Source organism: Pongo abelii, chromosome 21 (assembly GCF_028885655.2).
Source record: "Pongo abelii isolate AG06213 chromosome 21, NHGRI_mPonAbe1-v2.0_pri, whole genome shotgun sequence".
Taxonomy (NCBI): Eukaryota; Metazoa; Chordata; class Mammalia; order Primates; family Hominidae; genus Pongo; species Pongo abelii.
In genome coordinates this window covers 1,441,507-1,461,421 of record NC_072006.2, presented here as the reverse complement: position 1 = coordinate 1,461,421, position 19,915 = coordinate 1,441,507, and the positions used below count along the sequence as shown (strand labels likewise).

The 19,915-nt window shown below is 36.2% G+C and overlaps 1 long non-coding RNA gene across 1 annotated transcript in view; it reads right to left on the bottom strand.

The window, feature by feature from the left end:
* Window positions 1-443: 443 nt before the first annotated feature.
* The window catches only part of LOC134760791 (uncharacterized), a 134,622-nt gene continuing 115,150 nt past the window's right edge, over window positions 444-19,915 (bottom strand). The window contains exon 3 of the long non-coding RNA XR_010138769.1: window positions 444-680. This is a non-coding gene — a long non-coding RNA (uncharacterized LOC134760791). The remainder of the gene's footprint in view (window positions 681-19,915) is intronic.

Genomic DNA, 19,915 nt, shown 5'->3' with positions numbered 1-19,915 from the left:
AGACTTTGATCTTATCACCAAGTTAAGTCATATACTATCAGTGTGTTTGTGTGTACCCGTGTATATGTGTGTTAACTGTTTATTTGTTAGACACAGGCATTTAAAATATACCATATTTTAATAATCCTGAGTTGGCATTTCCTCATTTTAAAATGTACTTGGGCTCTCAAGCCATAAGAATTTCTTGTTCATTTCTTTACCTCTGAGGAATTCTGATGGTTACCCTGCAATACAGTGGTAAAATCCATGCCATGGCTTCTACCTGCAGGTCTAGGAAAGCATCTCTAGGGGCTATGAACTTCCTTTGTTATTAGAGGATTCTCTGGCACCAAGTGGGTTCTAAGGTAAGACCTGCAGAGATCACTTCACTAGGTTTCTTCATTTAATTCCCACAATAGTCCTATGTAACTACTATTATCTCAACTTCCATATGAGGAAGGTGAGGCTTAGAGAGACTAAACAAGACAATAAGTGACAGAATATTATTCCAACCCAGGCAGGCTACTCCCAGGAACCAAGATCTTAACTATTAAGTTCCATTTACATTAATGTTAATACAAATTACTGCTTATTTCACTTTGAAACATATTAGAAATGACCAAGAATTAAATAACTCAAGAGGAACTACTTACTTTTTGTTGTTTATATACTATTATTTTAGCGTCTCTGATTGAGGATGGCTAAATAAAACAAAAAAAATTTAAACTTAATTTCCTAAAATTTACAAACACACACATGCATATACATAAGACACACACTATATACATGAAATTATCTACTCTTATACATACACACATATATAAAATGACATAATAATATAGTAAAATAATTTATGTAAGAGAATTCATTTCGATGTAGCATACAAACATCTGACTGAAAAGAAGTAGAAAGGTCAGAATATATTTTATAAAGAACTCATAAAATTGAATAACAACAACAACAAAGCCCAATTCAAAAATTGGCAAAAGAAATGAATACACATTTATCCAAGGAAAATGTACAAATAGTTGATAAGCACATGAAAAGATGCTTAACCTCACTAACTTTTATGAACATGCAAACCAAAACCCACAATGAGATGCCCTTCATATCCATGAGGATGGGTATTATAAAAGCAGAACCAGACAATAACAAGTGTGGACAAGAATGTAGAGAAATTGGAACACTTGTGCACTGTTGATAGAAATGTAAAATAATGCTACCACTGTAAAAGACAATTCGGTGGTTCCTCAAAAAGTTAAACACAAACTTACCATATTATTATATGGTAATATAATTCTACTTGTGGATACGTATGCAAAACAATTGAGAGTAGAGATTCAAATGGATATTTGCATGTCAATGCTCACAGCAGCATTATTCATAATAGTCAAAAATGAAAACAACTCAACTGTCCATCAACAGATGAATATGTTTTTGAAAAAATCCAGGGGTATATACATACAATGGAATATTATTCAGCCATGAACAGGAATGAAATTCTGACACATTGTGCAGAATGCTAGAGAATGAATGAACCTTGAAAACATTATGCTAAGTGAAATAAGCCATACATAAAAGGAGAAATATTTTGTGAATTGACTTATATGAGGAACCTAAAATAGTCAAATTCATAGAGACAGAAATTAGAGCTGTGATTGCAAAGGGCTGAAGGAAGGGAAGAATAGGACTTATTGCTTAATACATAGCAAGTCTGTTTGGAAAAAATAAAAAAGTTCTGGAAAAGAATAGTAGTGACAGCTGAACAACACTGTGAATGTGTTTTAATGCTACTGAAGTGTACACTTAAAAGTGGTAAAAGTGACACATTTTATGTTATATATATTTCACTACAATAAAAATTAATAAAATAATCAATAGTTCTATTAAAGATTCCTTTTGAAATAGTAAAAATAATATCCTCCAATTCGTAAAATCTTTTTGTTAAATTCTGGCCATATCATTGGCCAGGATACTTCTACTTGGGAAGTTCAGCTCTTCACTGAATAAAGAAATCTTGATCTACCTCACATGGTCTACTTGCTTGTTCTCTGTACATTTAAATTATAGTGTTACCACGAAGAGGGAAAATTATACCCTAAGAATAGGTTCATTCACTATGTACTGTCTATAACACATTTATAGCTGCATTCTTCACCCACAGTACATTGAAAAGAGAGGAAAAGAGAGAGAGATTGAAAAGAATCTAGAAATGAATCATATTGAAAGTTAATAGCCTTTCTCATTTTTCATGCATCCTTAAACTCGAAGAGGTAAACCTGAAGGACTGTATCATAGCTCTACACTTCCCAATGGTGACAGACGAAAATAAAGTTTGACTCAGCCGAACAGGAAAAGTCTGACTCATTAAATTGAAAGCCCTCACTCTCTGCAGAAGGTGTTTGGAGCAAACCCTTGATGTGTTGATCCCTAAAAGGGAAGACTAGCAGGGGAATGATCTCACTCACCCACCACGCACTGAAGGAAAAGATGAATGAACCCATCACTATGTTGATATTTCGAGGATCTGAAAATATGTCTGTTGATATTTAAGGAATATGTTTTGAAATAATCCCCATTTAGAATTTATAAGATTCAAAGGTAATTCTGTCATATGTAGATTTCTTAGCTTGCTTTCTCTAAATAACATTGCCCAAATACCCCAAATATTCTTGACTGGCTGTAGACAATGATGGGAGAAAATAATTTACTAAAAATGGTCTAAGTCCTGTTCTATCTCCCCATGCCTTTTTGTGTCTACATTAAGGAGAATAAGAACCATCCATTCCTGTAGCTTCTTTCACAATAAGGGAAAGAAACAGGGAGAAGTAAATAAAAAGCTTTGCTCTATCTAATGTAACTTGAGGGAACTTGCCTAAGAGAAGGCTTCTCTGTTAACTCTGGTGAGTTTTGCAGTCTAAGGAATGGACAGATGTAATAAGCCAGCACAAGAAAAAGAAGTTCAACTCTCTACTCACACACACACTCTCTCTTTCCAGTTTCTTCTTTCTTTTTGCCACCTGGCTTTTCCTGTCCAAATCCACTGACTCCCGGCTTCAGTGTGTAGGGAAAATGTACCCTCTCTCATAAAACCACCTCATTCTTTCACAAGAAGAATCCTTCTTAAAATACTAGGAATTCTCACCAAAGTTTTCAGAAGTATAACAAATTAGAATTATCATGGCAACTACAGTAAAACAAAATGGACTATTTAGCTTCAGTCCCAGGCCAAGTCAAAGAGAAGAGGTTTGCAGGTCCCCAGGATAACTACATTCTCTACTTTCCTTTCCATGCACACCTCAAATTAGAGAGTGGCTAAAGGAGCCTCCCTCCCGGGGAAGAGGAGACAGTGGTGCTATAGGCATTGCTGGAATGTTTCAGGAGGACTGACTTGGAGTAGGGGTATTCTTTGAGGGGGGGTGGGAGGGGGTGTTGAGCAAAAGGAACACTGCATGTTTAATGAGTTCAAGCCTCTTCCACACATTAAGTAAAATATTTTAAAAGGAAACAATATTACTCAAGTTTTATTTGTTTCAGCTACTTGGTTACAACTCCACACGGACACAATTAATGGAGGAAATAGAGTATTTTATAAGCCCAAGACTCTCCCTCAATCTGTGACCAAGAGAATTTCTTTGCCTTAATCACTAGGCATTTTTTGGGGATGGCTGTATATTGCCAAAATAATTATATCCTAAGCTTCAGAAAAGATTTTGTCTAGTCACTCCCTAAAAAGTTATAATGGTTGTTCCTGTGAGTAAATTAATAATAAACCTGGTGCTCTTTTGCAATATTTGCATGTGTATTTTAGCAACTCTTAATATTGCACTATTTCATGTGTGCATGTACACACACATGCACACACACACACGGGTCATTGAAAGCAATGCTTCCTGTTAATCCAAGAATTGATGGGCAGACAGAATGCCCTGAAAGCCCTGTTCCCAGGAAGTGAATCCCTTTCTCCAGCCTAGATGCTGTTGCTCACCAATAAAAAATAAATGGCTTTTAATTGATTGTGCAAATAATTAAATGTTCTGGATACTGGACATGTTAAAAAGTAAAAGAAAGAAAGCAAAAGCAGCAAACAAATTCACTCATTTTGCCCAAATGTTAAGGAAGAGAAAACTAACTGCAGAAGTAACTGAGTGTACAAAAGCATGTAAAGTTTACAAGAACAGAATGCTGGAGATAATAATTCATAAGGACTTTTCTGTTGGTTCTCTTTCAATCAGATGGAGTAATGAAAGATATTTCACAAAATCCCAAAATCAGTTTCTCAGAGCTTTCACAATTCTAATTGCTGAAAATAAATTGTTTGACGATTTTTTTCCCTTCTGCCAAGGATAATCTTAAATGTAATATGTGTCCTTTATTTTTCTTCTTTTACGGCCAAAGAAAACCAGAGTGCAAGAGCTCTGGTTAAAGCGTGATGAAGGTGAAGTGTCAGCAATGCTTGAGCAATTGAGATACGCTAGGATCTCATTATGATTATTACCCTTATATGTGATTCCATCCTCATGTTTTGTTCGGACACCATAAAAGGCAGCCAGTCCCAGGCCATCCGTATAGACTGTGTGAACATTCCTAATCTCTGCACAGCATGGCAAAACAAATAATCATTCCATTCACTTTGTTTCTGCTCTTCCCTTCCCTCCACCCTATAAATATGGTTTATTGTATACATAGCTTTTAGGGTCAAGTATTAATGGTGAGAACCATTAACAGGGCAAAGGTCACTGGCTCCTGACTTCAGTGACCCTTAAATTTAATCTAGCGTGGCAGAAATAAAATTACATATGATGAACTTACAAAGTGTGATAAAACCTGCTTTGCCCATACAATTGGGCGGCAACAGAAGAATGAAAACATTTTAAACAGTAAAATCTTACTTGGGGATCTAGTGATAGCCAAGATAGAGTTAAAGGTTGACATTCATAACCAACTGCCATCCTTGAGGGCAAATTCTGACATCTTTAAAATATCACGTGGTTTCTGGGCTCCAGCAACCTTTCTGGAATTTTATCAAACACACACTCATCTTTATTTTTATTTAGCTTTAGGTTTACTTCAATAAGAGAGATAAGATTGCATTTTGGAAAATATAGAAATGAATTTATTTAGCCCAGATGAACTTGATCTTTCAAATCAGTCACACTTACACATACTTTTTATATCTCTTCAACTTGAGTGCTTGGTATTTTAGTCTTTTGTCTTTCTCTTTGTCCACCTGTTTTCATTTAAGTATATCAATTATTGTCCGCTAAGATTTGAAACATCATTTCAATTTTTACATTTTTAAAAAATGCTAACTATACATTTTTTCTGACTTCCTATTATTATCATTCCCCTTCAGTAATTCCTTTCCCAAAATTTTTCAGCTTATTCTAAGACCAACTTCCAGAGTCTGATTGATTTAAGTATGATTTCCTACTTTTTATTTTGAAATAATTTTATTATTTCAAATATTTAATTTCAATAATTTAAAAGTTGCAAAAATAGTACATAGTTCTTACATACCATTCACACAGACTTCCTAAATCTTGAACAATTTATGTCATTAGAATTTAATCATCAAAATGAGGAAACTGATATGGTTAAAAATATTAACTAATTAGTATAATTTATTAAAATTTCACCAATTTTCCGCTAAGGTTCTTCATGTCTCCTTCATATTTTCAGGTTTGTGCCAGTTGCTCCATCTTTCCTTATTTTTTATGATTTTTGGTGTTTTTAAGTCAATTATTTTGTAGATTATCTTTAGGTTTGGTTTTATTTTGTTTTCCCTGTGATTAGACTGCTATTATGCACTTTTGTCAAGAATAGCATAGAAGTCATATGGTGCCTTTCTCAGTGCCTCATACTAGGAGGTAGGTGATGTCAACCCATCTTATGACTGGTAATGTAAACCTGGATCATTTTGTTTTACTATGGTGTCTACTGGATTTCTCCACTCTAAAATTACTCCTTTTATCTTTATAATTAATAAGTATCTTGTGGCAGATATTTTGAGACTATGCAACTATCTTGTTTCTAGTCATTTTTCCCCCACAATTTTAGCATCCATCAATGGTTCTTGCCTGAGATAATTATTATTTGTGATTGCTTGATGGTGTCTTTTTTATTTTTTTCATTCTCTCTATATTTGGTATTTGGTGGCTGAAATTCTTTTTTTTTTGAGACGGAGTTTCACTCTTGTCGCCCAGGCTGGAGTCCAATGGCATGATCTTGGCTCACTGCAACCTCTGCCTCCTGGTTCAAGTGATTCTCCTGCCTCAGCCTCCCGAGTAGCTGAGATTACAGGATTGCGCCACCACACCCAGCTAATTTTTGTATTTTTAGTAGAGATGAAGTTTCACCATGTTGGTCAGGCTGGTCTGGAACTCCTGACCTCAGATGATCTGCCTGTCTCGGCCTCCCAAAGTGCTGGGATTACAGGTGTGAGCCACCACGCCCAACCTAGTGATAGAAATTCTACAATAAAAAAGAGCTGTCCTTTCTCCTTTTTTATTATTTGGCTATTTATTTGCGTCACTTCCATGGATACTTGTTTTGTTCTATGTGTTATAACTTAATATATCATGTTTTGGGCTCAAATTATTGCCAGTTTTTGCTGAGAACTCCTACTGGGTAGATTCCGTGTCCTTTTACAAGCGGGCTTTTTTTTTTTTCTTTTTAAAAAAAAAGCACTTTCTAACTTTCTGTCACCAAGAGAAATTCCACATTCATCTGGTATTTTCTCTACCCTATCCCTGAAATTAACCAAAGAGTCTATCTTTTTTATTGGAGAATAATATTTAGAAACTAAGATCTTGATGGAAGGCATGCTGATTGCTGCTGAAGTGTCACTGCCTCTAGGCCCTTCCAGCAGTTAAAGGTAAAAAGTAATCTGTATATGTATCCACACATACACAAACATGTATATTTATTTATCTATCCACCTGTTTGTGTGCATATGTGTATGTGTGTGAGTATATATAAACAAACATAAATTCATACTGATCCTATAACTTCAGTCCAGCCCCACAGCCTTCCCTTTCTCCTTGTATGTATTTTGTTTCTCTGATAGGGAGAAACCCAGCTCTCAGTATCCACAATATATTTACTCATTTGTTCAATCCTAATATACATGTAAAGTAGTTCCAGAGCTGCTAACCTATACATATGTCAGAAATAAATTTATTAAGTAGAGAACAATATTTGTAGATAGTTCTTTTTGTCTTTTACCTTAACTTTGCAGACTAAATATTGTCATTTTAAAGCTACTCAGCTCATTTCTTCTCCCTTTCTTCTCTGTGATTATGCATTCGTTATTGTTTGTATTCCAGAACACACAGATACACACACACACACCCCATACATAACCAAGCAGCCTTTTTATTTTCTGGTTTATCCTTCCTGTATCACTTTTTGACACAAATCAGCAGACACATGCATATTTTCCAATATCCTCTTGTTTCTTACATGAATGCCTACAGGCATCCTTAATGCTTTGCCTTTTTCACTTAACAGTGTTTCCTGGATGTCACCACATATCCATTTTTAGAAACCATCCTCATTCAGCAGCACAGCTGCACAGCAGGACTTCATTGTGGGGCTACACCACAATTTCTTCAACCACTGTACATGGGCATTTAGGTTGTTTGTAATTTTTTTTTTTTTTTTTTGAGATGAAATTTCACTCTTGTCGCTCAGGCTGGAGTGCAGTGGCATGGCCTTGGATCACTGCAACCTCCGCCTCTCGGAATCAAGCGATTCTCCTGCCTCAGCCTCCTGAGTACCTGGGATTACAGGTGTCCACCACCACGCCTGGCTCATGTTTTTTGTTTTTTTTTTTTTTTTTTGTATTTTTAGTAGAGACGGTGTTTCTCCATATCGGGCAGGCTGGTCTTGAACTCCTGACCTCAGGTGATCTGCCCACATTGGCCTCCCAAAGTGCTGGGATTACAGATGTGAGCCACCACACCCAGCCATTTCTGATATTTTTAAATCACAAACAGTACAGCAGTGAACAATCTTTCCTGTAATTATTTTTGTATTATTGGAAATGTATCTTCAGGATAGACTCCTAGAGGCAGGATTGCTGGGTGACGAGATAAGGGTCCATGCAGTTTTCTTAGATATTGCCAAGTTTCCTTCCAGAAGTTCCCTCTAATTTGCAATGCTACCAACAATGTAAGGGAGTGGCTATCTCCCCAGAGCCTTGCCAACAGAATGTGTTGTCCTATTTTGAAATTTTCATCAATCCGATAGATGGGAAAAAGCATAGGTTTAATTTGTGATTTTCTAATTATGAATAGATGTGAGCTTTTTAAATATTTTAAGGGCTATTTTTATCTTCTTTATTGTGAATTACCTGTTTATATCTATTGCCATTTTTCTACCAGGTTTTTAGACCTCTGCTCCATAATTTATAATATTTCTCTGATATTGGTGATATTAACTATGTCTGTGGTATGTATCATGAATTCATGAGCATTTTCTTCCAGTTTTTACTCATCTTCTGACTTGTTTATAATTTTTTTTTTTTTTTTGAGATGGAGTTTCGCTCTGTCACCCAGGCTGGAGTACAGTGATGCGATCTTGGCTTACTGCAGCCTCCTCCTCCCAGGTTCAAACAATTCTCCTACCTCAGCCTCCCAAGTAGCTGGGATTACAGGCACCCACCACCATGCCCAGCTAATTTTTTTGTATTTTTAGTAGAGAAGGGGTTTCACCATGTTGGCCAGGCTGGTTTTGAACTCCCGACCTCAAGTGATCCACCTTCCTCGGCCTCCCAAAGTGCTAGGATTACAGGCGTGAGCCACAGTGCCCAGCTATAATTTTTAATGCATGTTTTATGCACTGAAATTTATCAATCTTCTTTTTCCTTACCTCTAGATTTTGAGCCATGATTAGAAAGTCTTTCCCTAGACTACCCTAGAAGGTTGGAGAAATCCATTCATGTTTTCTTCTAGTCCATGTGTGGTTTCATTATTTTCTGTTTAGATATGTAAGCCATTTGAAGTTTATTCTTACAGTGTGAGGTTTGAATATAATTTTTCTTTTTACAAATGGCTAATGCATTGTCCCTGCATCATATATTTAAAAGTTGCTGCTTTTCTTCTCAGTGGTTTAAGACAGTACTTTTATCGCATGCTAAATTTCCATATGTACTCGATTCTATTTCATGCTTTCTCTTTTATTCCGTTGGTCATTTTGTCTATCCATGGTTCAATACCATACTATCATAATCATTTTGAGCTTTCTAGTATGTTTTAATTCCTCATGGCGCTATTTTTCCCTTCTTCCCAGATTCTTCTTTTAATTCATGGGCAATAAACTTGGGATGCATGTAGAACAAATAAGGCAACACAAATAGGGTGTAACTAATTAGGGACTGGTGGCGACTATGAAAAATAGGGGAGTTTTCGGCCTGCCCAAACTAAAAGAAACAGTTGCTCTTTAGTTCTAGCCGAGTGTTTCTCAGTGGGAATGCAGGTCAAATTTAAGATCTGATTTTTTCGAGGTGAGACAAATCATGCGATTTCTATGAGAAATCTTCCAATTTTAAAATGCTAGTTCGTTAGCAAAGAATTACATTTTCTTTCTTTCCTTTTCTTTTCTTTCTTTTCTTCTCTTCTCTTCTCTTCTCTTTTCTTTCTTGAGTTTTGCTCTTGTTGCCCAGGCTGGAGTGCAATGGCATGATCTTGGCTCACTGCAACCTCAGCCTCCCAGGCTCAAGTGATTCTGCTGCCTCAGCCTCCCGAGTAGCTGGGATTATAGGCACCCACCACCACACCCGGCTAACTTTTTGTATTTTTAGTGGAGACAGGGTTTCAGTTGGCCAGGCTGGTCTCGAATTCTTGACCTCCAGTGATCCACCCATCTTGGCCTCCCAAAGTGCTGGGATTAAAGGCGTGAGCCACAGTGCCTGGCAAGAATTACATTTTCCTTTCCTTTTCTTTTCAGCAGTGTTCTGAGCCAAAAAGTTGAGCCATCAGTAAGCTACATATGGCCCAAAGATTTCTAGATTGCACACTCTACTGTGTACAAGAACTTGCTAAACAGTGATGTACACAAAATTAAGTTCTGATAATTTTGTATTAAATTGTTGAATAAATGAGTTTTTCAGAAAGTAAATACAGTCATCTCAAAGATGTGCAGAGGAAATAAAGATGCCCATAGACTATAGTTCAAATGTGCAAATACTTTCTATCATTGTGTTTTGAGAAGGAAAGAGAGTAAAATATCTTTAAGATGACTGTTGTCCCATTGCTGTCTCAAAATGGTATTACACTTAGTGAAAGTGGTTGTTACAAAATAGATTTGAATGGAGTTTTAGGACTATTTATAATTTAAGATGAAATATATGTGTATACTAACTCGTCAATACATACAAAGAGAAAGACTAATAGAACATTTTATTTCAGATTATTTTTAATATATACGTAAAGTTTTTAATCATAAAACCTGAAAACAAAAATGAAACTTAACAGTATTATATGATATAAAATGAAAAGTATAAAATCTTACCCTCGCCAAAAAATAATCATATGGCCAAGCACGGTGGCTCACGCCTGTAATCCCAGCACATTGGGAGGCAGAGGAGGGTGGATCACTTGAGGCCAGGAATTCGAAACTAGCCTGGCAAACATGGTGAAACCCTGTCTCTATTAAAAATACAAAAATTAGCCAGGCTTGGTGGTGCACCCCTGTAGTCCCACCTATTCAGGAGGCTGAGGCAGGAGAACTGCATCAACCCGGGAAGTAGAGGTTGCAGTGAGCCAAGATTGAGCCACTGTACTTTAGCCTGGCTAACACAGCAAGGCTCTGCCCCCCACCCAAAAAAAATAAAGACATCAGATTCTTATTAATGCTTTTATATTTATATATGTACAAATTAATTAGTAAAATATATTATAATGAATTTATTATTCTGTATCTTTTTTTCATTTTCATATCAGTTTATATGGAGCTGCCTCATTATCTGTATTGCTGTAAAACATCCTATTATGTGGATTATACTTAATCCTTTAATTGATAGTTATTTCCGTTGTTTTTAGTTTTCTATTTCAAACAATGCTGAAATGAACATTGTGTGCATGTGTAAGTGTATCTATTAAGTAAATCCTTAGAGATGTACTTGCTGGGTCAAAGGATGTGTGCCATTCAAAAATGTTAAAATAAAGTAAATATGTAATGGGTATGGCAATATTAATTTCAGTATTTTTCTGGAAATTGATTCCAAAGGTTTTAATTTATTATTTAAAAGTTAAATGTAGATTTTATGTATTACAGATATTATCCTATAACAAATTATATTCTATATTTGTTTTTAATTTTAAAAACATTATATTTATTGTCATGATATATATATTAGTGATAAAATAGAAAACATAGATAGAAGCAAAGCCTAAACATTTTACAACATCCCAAAATAAATAACATCTTTTAATCAGTTTTGTAAGCATATTAATTTACAAGTTGGTCATAGCATGTAAAGTAATTTATATAAGTTATATAAGTTACTTAAAAAGTTATAAATAGATTTTAAAATTTATAAAATTATTTTAAATGGCAAAATTGTTTTCTAATATATAAACACAATTATAACAAATTAATCAAACCTTGTTAGGTATTTCTATGATCTTTAATTCAAATTTTTCATTGCTAGAAATATGCCATGAACTTTCAGAAGGCTGAGACTTTGGATATTTGAGACAATTCCATGAACACAGTAGGTGCTTGATAAATATTTCATAGACGGATACAAGAATTATTGAATAAATACAGTGGTGCATTTTGTTTCTGCTAAATGTTTATTATTTCCTTAGGATAAAGTTCTAGTGGAGTTGTTAGATCAAAGGCAAATTTCCAAATGGGAATTAAGATTTTTGATATTATGTCTGACAGTATAGACCTCGCTTAAAGTGAAGGACAGCAAAGCTTTCTTAAACTAACCCTTATCAATATGTCATCCATATATGTGTGTGTGTGTTTGACTATGTATATGTGTGTGTATATATGTATATATGCATGTATACATGTATGTGTATATAGATATGCATCTATTTATGTATACATTCACAAATATACACACACACACACACACACAAGCCACACACATATATATACATGTTTATACACACCTATACTGTTAATTTGAGATGTGGTAACTGATGTCTCAATTTTGTCATAATTGCTTTTCTTTTTAAAACTAAGAACAAGTATAGAAAATTACAAAGGCTAGCATTACAAACACTGTTTATCTGCCATCCAAAAATGAACAAAATTGGTTCAAATGTGCTTTAGATATGTTTAAAATAAAACAGAGCAGTCAAACATCCTATTCTATATTCTTCGCCCTAACTCTCATTCTTCTCCATGTGCAAGCATTTTTACAAATTAATCTGCATTTGATATATGTTTTTAAAATTTCTACCTCATGTATATGAGTGTTAAACCATATATTTTATTATTTTATGTTTTTAACTTTTACATAAACGTTTTTAATGCTATCACAGACTTCGCAAATCTCAACATTGTTTTTCTCTCTTCCATAATACGTAATAGTTTTGTGATTACATTTCACTTAAGTTTTCATTATTTTGAAGTAATGATAAGTCCATTTTCATACTTGATTTTCTTCATTTGTAAGCTATCCATTGCCCGCACGCAATTATCTTTAGAAAATGTTTGTATCAATAAGATGCCAGAGGCCACCCTGAGTTTTATAATTTTGTCTGCTAGCCTTTTACACTTCTTCTATGTCTGGATACTTGCAGAATTAAAGTCCTTTCACTTTGAAACGTTTGCCCAGATGAGGCTACGTATAAGCCTTATGTGCCAGTTTTGACTATAACATGATAGTTGTTCACGAGAAGGAAAACGATGATTTCTATAATTCTGCAAACCTCAATCCTCAGTTAATATCTTTTTGATAAATTGCTATTGATCTATTTTTCCCAATGGCTTATTTGGAAAGTGAGATTTTTTCTGAAGTCATCCCTCTATTCACTAGTCTCCTTATTGATCACTTACTTTCTCATCATCTTTATTTTGTTGGCTTTTCCTCTGACTTCTGAGAGTGTTTCCCAAATTTATTCTCTAGTTTAGAGATATTTCCTAGCACCATTTGCACTACAGGAGTGAATATTTATTTCTAATGTTGAAGCTTGGTTAGTTGTTTGTTTTTCCTTGTAATTTTATCTTATTGTACCTTCTTTTCCTTGCAACCATTGCCTTTTCATTATCAAGCTATGTCCCAGCTTTGTGGAAATCATGTCTTCTTAAATTGTATAATGAATAAAAATTTCCTGAAATTTTCTCCAGTACATGCAATAGATTATTTTCAGAGATTTGCACTCCTTCTGAATCTTCTAGATCCTATCCTATTGTCATTATTCTAAAATGTAGTTTGGCCTTAGTTTCAAAAATTAAAAATTTAGAATTATTTAAAAATTAATTAAAACAACAATAGGAGTCAAGATATTCTGTAATACTAACTCAATTTAATTGAATAAATAATTGCCATATACTTGCAATGTGTCAGGAACTACTGTAGCCACTCATAGGGCAAATATTAAAAATTTTCCTGCATTTGAAGAATTTACAACCCAATGAGTAAGATAGTTGAGAAATGACTCATTATGATGCTAACCAAACTAACATAAATGCTATCTTAGAGGCAAACGACCAAATCTCAATAGGTTTGGGAAAGTTTTCATCGATAAACTTTTAATTGGGTTATAAATAACATGAACTTTAACAAGCAAAAAATAATTCTTCTGAGAATCATTTGAATAAGATATAAAGGTGTTTTGAAATTTGAGAAAAATGTATGATATGTATATGTAGATTATATATCATTATTGTGTATGTATACATACATATGTGTATATATACATACATATATAAATATATTTCTTGCTTATATTTCCATAGCTGAAAACATGGAACCTTATGCCTTATTATAGTTTACATTATATAAATTATATGAAAGATCCAGCTGAAACTCCAGTCTCAGGTTCTGGAAGCACTGGAGCATCTAGCCCTAAGTATTTCATGGTCCAGCCATGTTTTTAACATGTTCATCTGTATGTTTCAACAGCCCTTTTGGAAACAAAACCATTTTTACTTTTTTGTTCTTGAGTCACACTTTGAGGGACTACATGCTATTTGGCTGCAGTTTTCATTTCTGCAACCATTTTAACGGTTTTTACAAATCAACCAAGCAGCCCCACCACAGGCTTGATTATTTGGTTGTGCAACATGAAAGAGGAGGGAGCTATGAAATTGAAACGTATGGACAGAAAGAATTCTCACCCTATATATGCAGTACTGATCTAAGTGTTTGGTGCAACAAATTCTTAAGTGAACTTTTCTTGTTCCATATATCAAGAGTCCTATATTCACACAACCATTAAATATTGTAGTCAGAATCATTAGAAGTTATCAGTACCAATACCCTGAGACCTAGACAGGTGAAATGACTTTCTCAAGGCCATCTAGCTGATTAGAGACAGATGGGGGAATAAAAATTACCTTTCCCAATTTTACCACTAGTAGTTTTTTTGCTATAATCAGCTATTTAATATAATCTACTCTTTCTTCAAATGCCAAAATTTCACATAAAGGGTCTTAGGACCAGCAAATATTAAATACTGTGGCCATCAGCTAACGATGACTCAAGAAGAATCAAACTTCCATGTGCATTATAGATCATGTGGGGATCTTGGAAAATACAGATTCTCATTCAGGAGGTGGAGGGTGGGGCCTGAGACTCTGCGTGTCTAACAAGCTTCCAGGAGATGATATCAATGCCACCGGTTTACAAACACACTTTGATTAGCAAGGAGCCAGTTGACCTCAAGTTGGGTTCCCAATAAGTTTTCAGTAAGAAATTCTTTGTATTGTTTCATACAAAGAGAACTCCATCCTGCTTCTCTCTAAGGTCATCCCTGCTACATATCTTTCTCTGCCTCCCCTCATACCCAGGGGAATCCACTCAATAAAAGGACTATTTGGGAGCAACTTCCAACCCCCTTCGACCTTGTTACTGAAATGCCTTAGGTGTAAAAGCAAGATAGAAATCAGTCAGATTCAGAGATAGAGGGTCCACCACCAAAAGCTGCAAAGATAAAACCTGGAAGAATCAGAGCTGGCTTAAGATTGATTAATTATCTTTCTCCTCACCCAACCAGCTTATCTTGGTCCATTGAGGAATTTATCTTCATTTTGTCTCTTGCATTTAACTTGTTTGAATAGGAAATGAACTGCTTGAATTTCATGGGGCTGAGTGTTTAACCTCAATGGAATCACATGGACAAACTGCAAATACTGAAATGCCAATCAATGGGTACTCAAAAGAGGAGATTCCTGAGTCCTGGACTTGCAGCTAAAGACAGAAATGCTGTTTATACAGTCAGGTGGTTTAAAGATACGTAAGTTATCCATATAAATTATTTGCTTTCTTATAAATAAAATAAGAAAAATAAATCAACATTGCCCCTCAAGGAAATCAGGCAATGTGCTTAAAAGAAACTTTAATGACCCTTGCCTTCATTTATTAATGTGTTGCTTTCCTAGGAATTTGGATTTTGGAGGGAAGTTCTCCCTGGGTTATCTATGGGCACACCATATCCCTACACACTCAAGACGTATGGCAAGAGGAGAAAAGGCATTTTTGGCAGAGGATAGAGAAATCAACTGTTTTTTTTTTTTTTTTTTTTTTTTTTTGAGACGGAGTCTCGCTCTGTCGCCCAGGCTGGAGTGCAGTGTCGCCATCTCGGCTAACCCCAAGCTCCGCCTCCCAGGTTCACGCCATTCTCCTGCCTCAGCTTCCCGAGTCGCTGGGACTACAGGGGCCCGCCACCATGCCCAGCTAATTTTTTGTATTTTTAGTAGAGACGGGGTTTCACTGTGTTAGCCAGGATGGTCTCCATTTCCTGACCTCATGATCCACCCGCCTTGGCCCCCCAAAGTGCTGGGATTACAGGCGTGAGCCACCGCACCCGGCCAAAATCAACTGTGTTTTTACCTCAAAACAGAAAATGGTTTTGCAAAAGGAGCTTGGCTTCATCTGTTGCAACAGTGTAAAGATTTGAAGGTCAAAGTTTTCCTCAATATGGCTGCTCTAATGCAAAGCTCCAGAACATTCATGTTTTTCACCAAGGTAACTATAACTAAAGGGACAGATAACTTTTGTATTGAAGCCACATGCGAAGAAAAAGAAGGACACATTGTCTTCCTTACAGGAGAAAAGAGCAATTGCTCTGTGTATACAAGACAGAGAAGTCAATGGCCTAACGGAGTATTCGATCATATTCCCAGAGCACGTTCAACTACATTGCCTGATTACGGTCAGACAACTAGAAACCAAAATAATTCTTGTAAAAACAAGGGGCATGTATTATTTTTACTACTAGACACAGGCAACTGGTAGCGCTGGAAATACAGGACTTATCCCAGCTAGAAGTAGCAATCACCTGATTCATTGCCCTGTATTTCCAAAAGTATCCTCTCCTTTTCTGTAAAAAAAGAGGAAAATGGAGGAAGATACTTCCATGTCAGAGGAGAAGGATATGTTCTTGCATCTGATAACTAAGGATGACCAGTCTCAGTAATCCATTTCTAAGCCCCTATAAAAAATAACCACCTTTTCTCCTCTCCATGACCCCTAGACAAGGGAGACTAATGACCTCCCAAACAAGTTACTACAAGTACAAGTTATGACTATCACCATTCCTTCTGTCTGCAAGGTAGGAGCCTCTTCCTCTCTCAAGGGCCCTTCCCCAGAACTCTGATTCTAATAGTTAACACTTGTTGTACAATACACTGTTTCCAAAGTCTGGTGATGGGTCTCAAAGAACAAAGCCCACATTCAAATTTCAAAACAGAATAGTTTTTAATTATATCAGGATTCCGGCTTATAGAATCGCAGAATTTCAGAATTAGGCGAACCTCTTTCACTTGGTGACTGATTAGGAAATTAAGGTTCAGCACAGGCTGATGATTTGCGACTAGTAAAAATAATAACGGTGAATATGCAGTACATGTTTACTATGTCTTTGGTACTGCCCTAAGACTTTTGTGAGGATCGCCTCATTCCTCAAGACAACCACTGATTACATACTGCTATTAGATCCATTTTGCAGATGAAAACCTGCAGCACAAATTGCTTAAGTAACATGCCCAAGGTCTTCACGCCAGTGCACAATGGGGCCAGGAAAGAAATCCAGGCAGTCCAAAACCAGATCAGAGCCCTCATTCCAATTTGCAATGTTGCAGCAGACGCACGACTGGCATTGAGCTTCCCTTGCCCCCTGTGCAGCCTGCCTTGTACTTCTCATATCACTTAGCTCAGCTCAAATAGGAACATTCTATTAGGAGCCTTAGGGACCTGAGATCTCATTAACCTCTCTACTACTTCTTTCAAATAGCCTCATGGGTACCCATAAGTATTATTTTATTTCTGGCTCATAAACTTTCCACCAGGACAGGACACCACATCAGTGAAGTCGTTAAATCTTTATAATAACAATATTATGCTAATGGAAATTATTAGTCTATTCCTCATCCCCCAAAAACCATCTGGTAAGTTTACCTGGCAATTACTTTGAGATGTCATAGTGAATCTTAAAGCATAAAGAATATAGGGATTCATAACTTTCTCTGAGCAATGGAGTTTTCCATGTGGTAACAAGCTGGCATGGCTGGACTATTGGATTTAGACATAAACAGGATACTGGAAAAGGCTGGGGGAGAGCACACGGCAGCTCTCAGATTAGAGTTCAGGTGGTAGGGTAGAAAGCATAGGTATTTCCAAGTCCAGGCTTTCTACTGGGAGAATGGGTTGCCAATATTTTGATTGCATTATGAATTTCTTCATAAAATGGTTTGTTCTTTAATATCAAATAATAAAACGTAGGTATTAGGGCCTATTTAAGTAATTTAGAGTAATTAGAGTCTTAAGTAGGGAGCACATGTTCAGAGCAGAACAATCTCTCTCCAAACAACAGTGATGTCAGAGGTTTTAGGTGTGAGTCTGTTTTCTCTCTCTGCTCCCTGTGGCTCAAATGCATGGTGTGGTTTCCCTTCCTGGAGCCCAGTTACCCAGTAACTCCTGAAATGGCTGGATAAATGTTGGCTGCCATGCACATTCAACCTTGAAAGCACAACAATCTGGGATTTTAATTCAAACAAATGTGAAAATGGATTATAAATAGGATCCAGCTGCATTTCTAATAGTGAAGAGAAAAAAGGAGCTGTGACCAAAAAAGTAAGGAAAAGGAAAATGAAAGCACCTTGCCTTTCTTTCCGTGGCCTCCTCTCATGGTGCAATCACTGCCCTATTGAAAGAGGCCTCAAGAAGTTCTAAAATGTTTTAATTGTGTTTAATTAAGTTGTCATTTGTTACTTGTCTTCCTGAAAGTCCTGGCTAATTAAACCAGGCTGCATTTTCAGATCTACGTGGTTACCTCCAGCCTAGCATTTAATAAAGGAAAAAAAAAAAAGTTAGCAGAGGCTGTCTTCCTGGAGATTTCCATCTTGCTGCCAACAACTCCAGTTTATATATTAGCACAGATGTTGGCCAGCACAAACCAAGATTTCTGCAGGGGTGTTGACAAAGACGACCCCCACCCCAACCCTCCATAATCCTTTTCTCTTTCCCACAGCAACTTTCGTATAAGTCAATATTTGAATATGGAAAAACTGTGTGCAATTCATCTCAAATCATCAGCACCTCACAAAATGGAATAATGTTACCTACAGCCTGGATCAGTGGGGAAATCCAAACCTCTCAGTTCAAAATTCATTCTAATAGAAAGCCTTAAGGTCACTGACTATTTCTTAAGTGTCAACCTCTACCAGATGTTTTAATTATGCCTGGTAATATACCCTAGAGGGTCACAGTGTGATCGTGCAAGTTATACCTTGCACAACCATAGAGGGCGCCTTCCGTGACATGATCACCAGTGATTTGTAGTTTTACTGTGAAGATTTTCCGGCAGATGGCAGTAAAGTGTCTTGAGGACAGGTCCCCAATTTCTAATCCTGTATTAGGCCTGGGACAGTGCAGACTCAAACAATTCATCACTGGGCTGAATTTTAAGAAAAAAACAGGTCATCATATATCTTAAGCTTTTTCACTCCAGTCCTAAGAATTACATCAACTTTTTATCAAATGAAAACACTATTAGTGAATCTCACTCTATCATTATAGCAAACATAGGTGTTTTCACATTGACATAGAACTCCTGTGTTTATTTAAAGAAGAAAAACTACCCAGAATTAAATAATTTTGAAGGAATCTGTTCCATGTATGCAGCACCCAACAGACCACAAATCTTTGTTTCTCTGACTTAGATATAAAACCCTCTACCCCTCCCAAATTTGCTCACAAGAATCAATAATACAGGTCAGACACTGAATTTGCCTACAATGGCAAATGCTTCCCAAAATTTCAGCAAACAGTCTCTAAGTTTGCCTTTTCCCTTCCAAGGATTGCTTGTTTCACCTGCAAACACTCCCAGTGTGAATATGTTTAGCCCCTTCATTGTGGAAGGCAATTATTTGTTTGACGGGAAGCTTAGGGAGATAGCAGACAATTTTGCAAACATACCAACAAGTCAAGAGTAATTCTAAAACCTCCTGTTCCTCACTTCCATCTCCTTGAAATGTGTCTGTCTGGGGTTTTAGTAAATATTCTTGTGGGGTCTCTAAGATGCCTTTATGTATTTTATGCACAGGCAGGATTGTCCAGTGATCTTCCAAAAATGTGTGTGTGGCTTACAAAACCATTAGCCTCCAGGGATCAGTTAAAATAGCACAATCCAAGACCATGTATGGGCCGCTGAAGACATACAACCACCAAGGTCCCCAAGATGTCTGTTTTCAAAGGCACCCACACTTCATTGTCAATGGGAAATAAATCAGGAGAAATAAAAGTGAA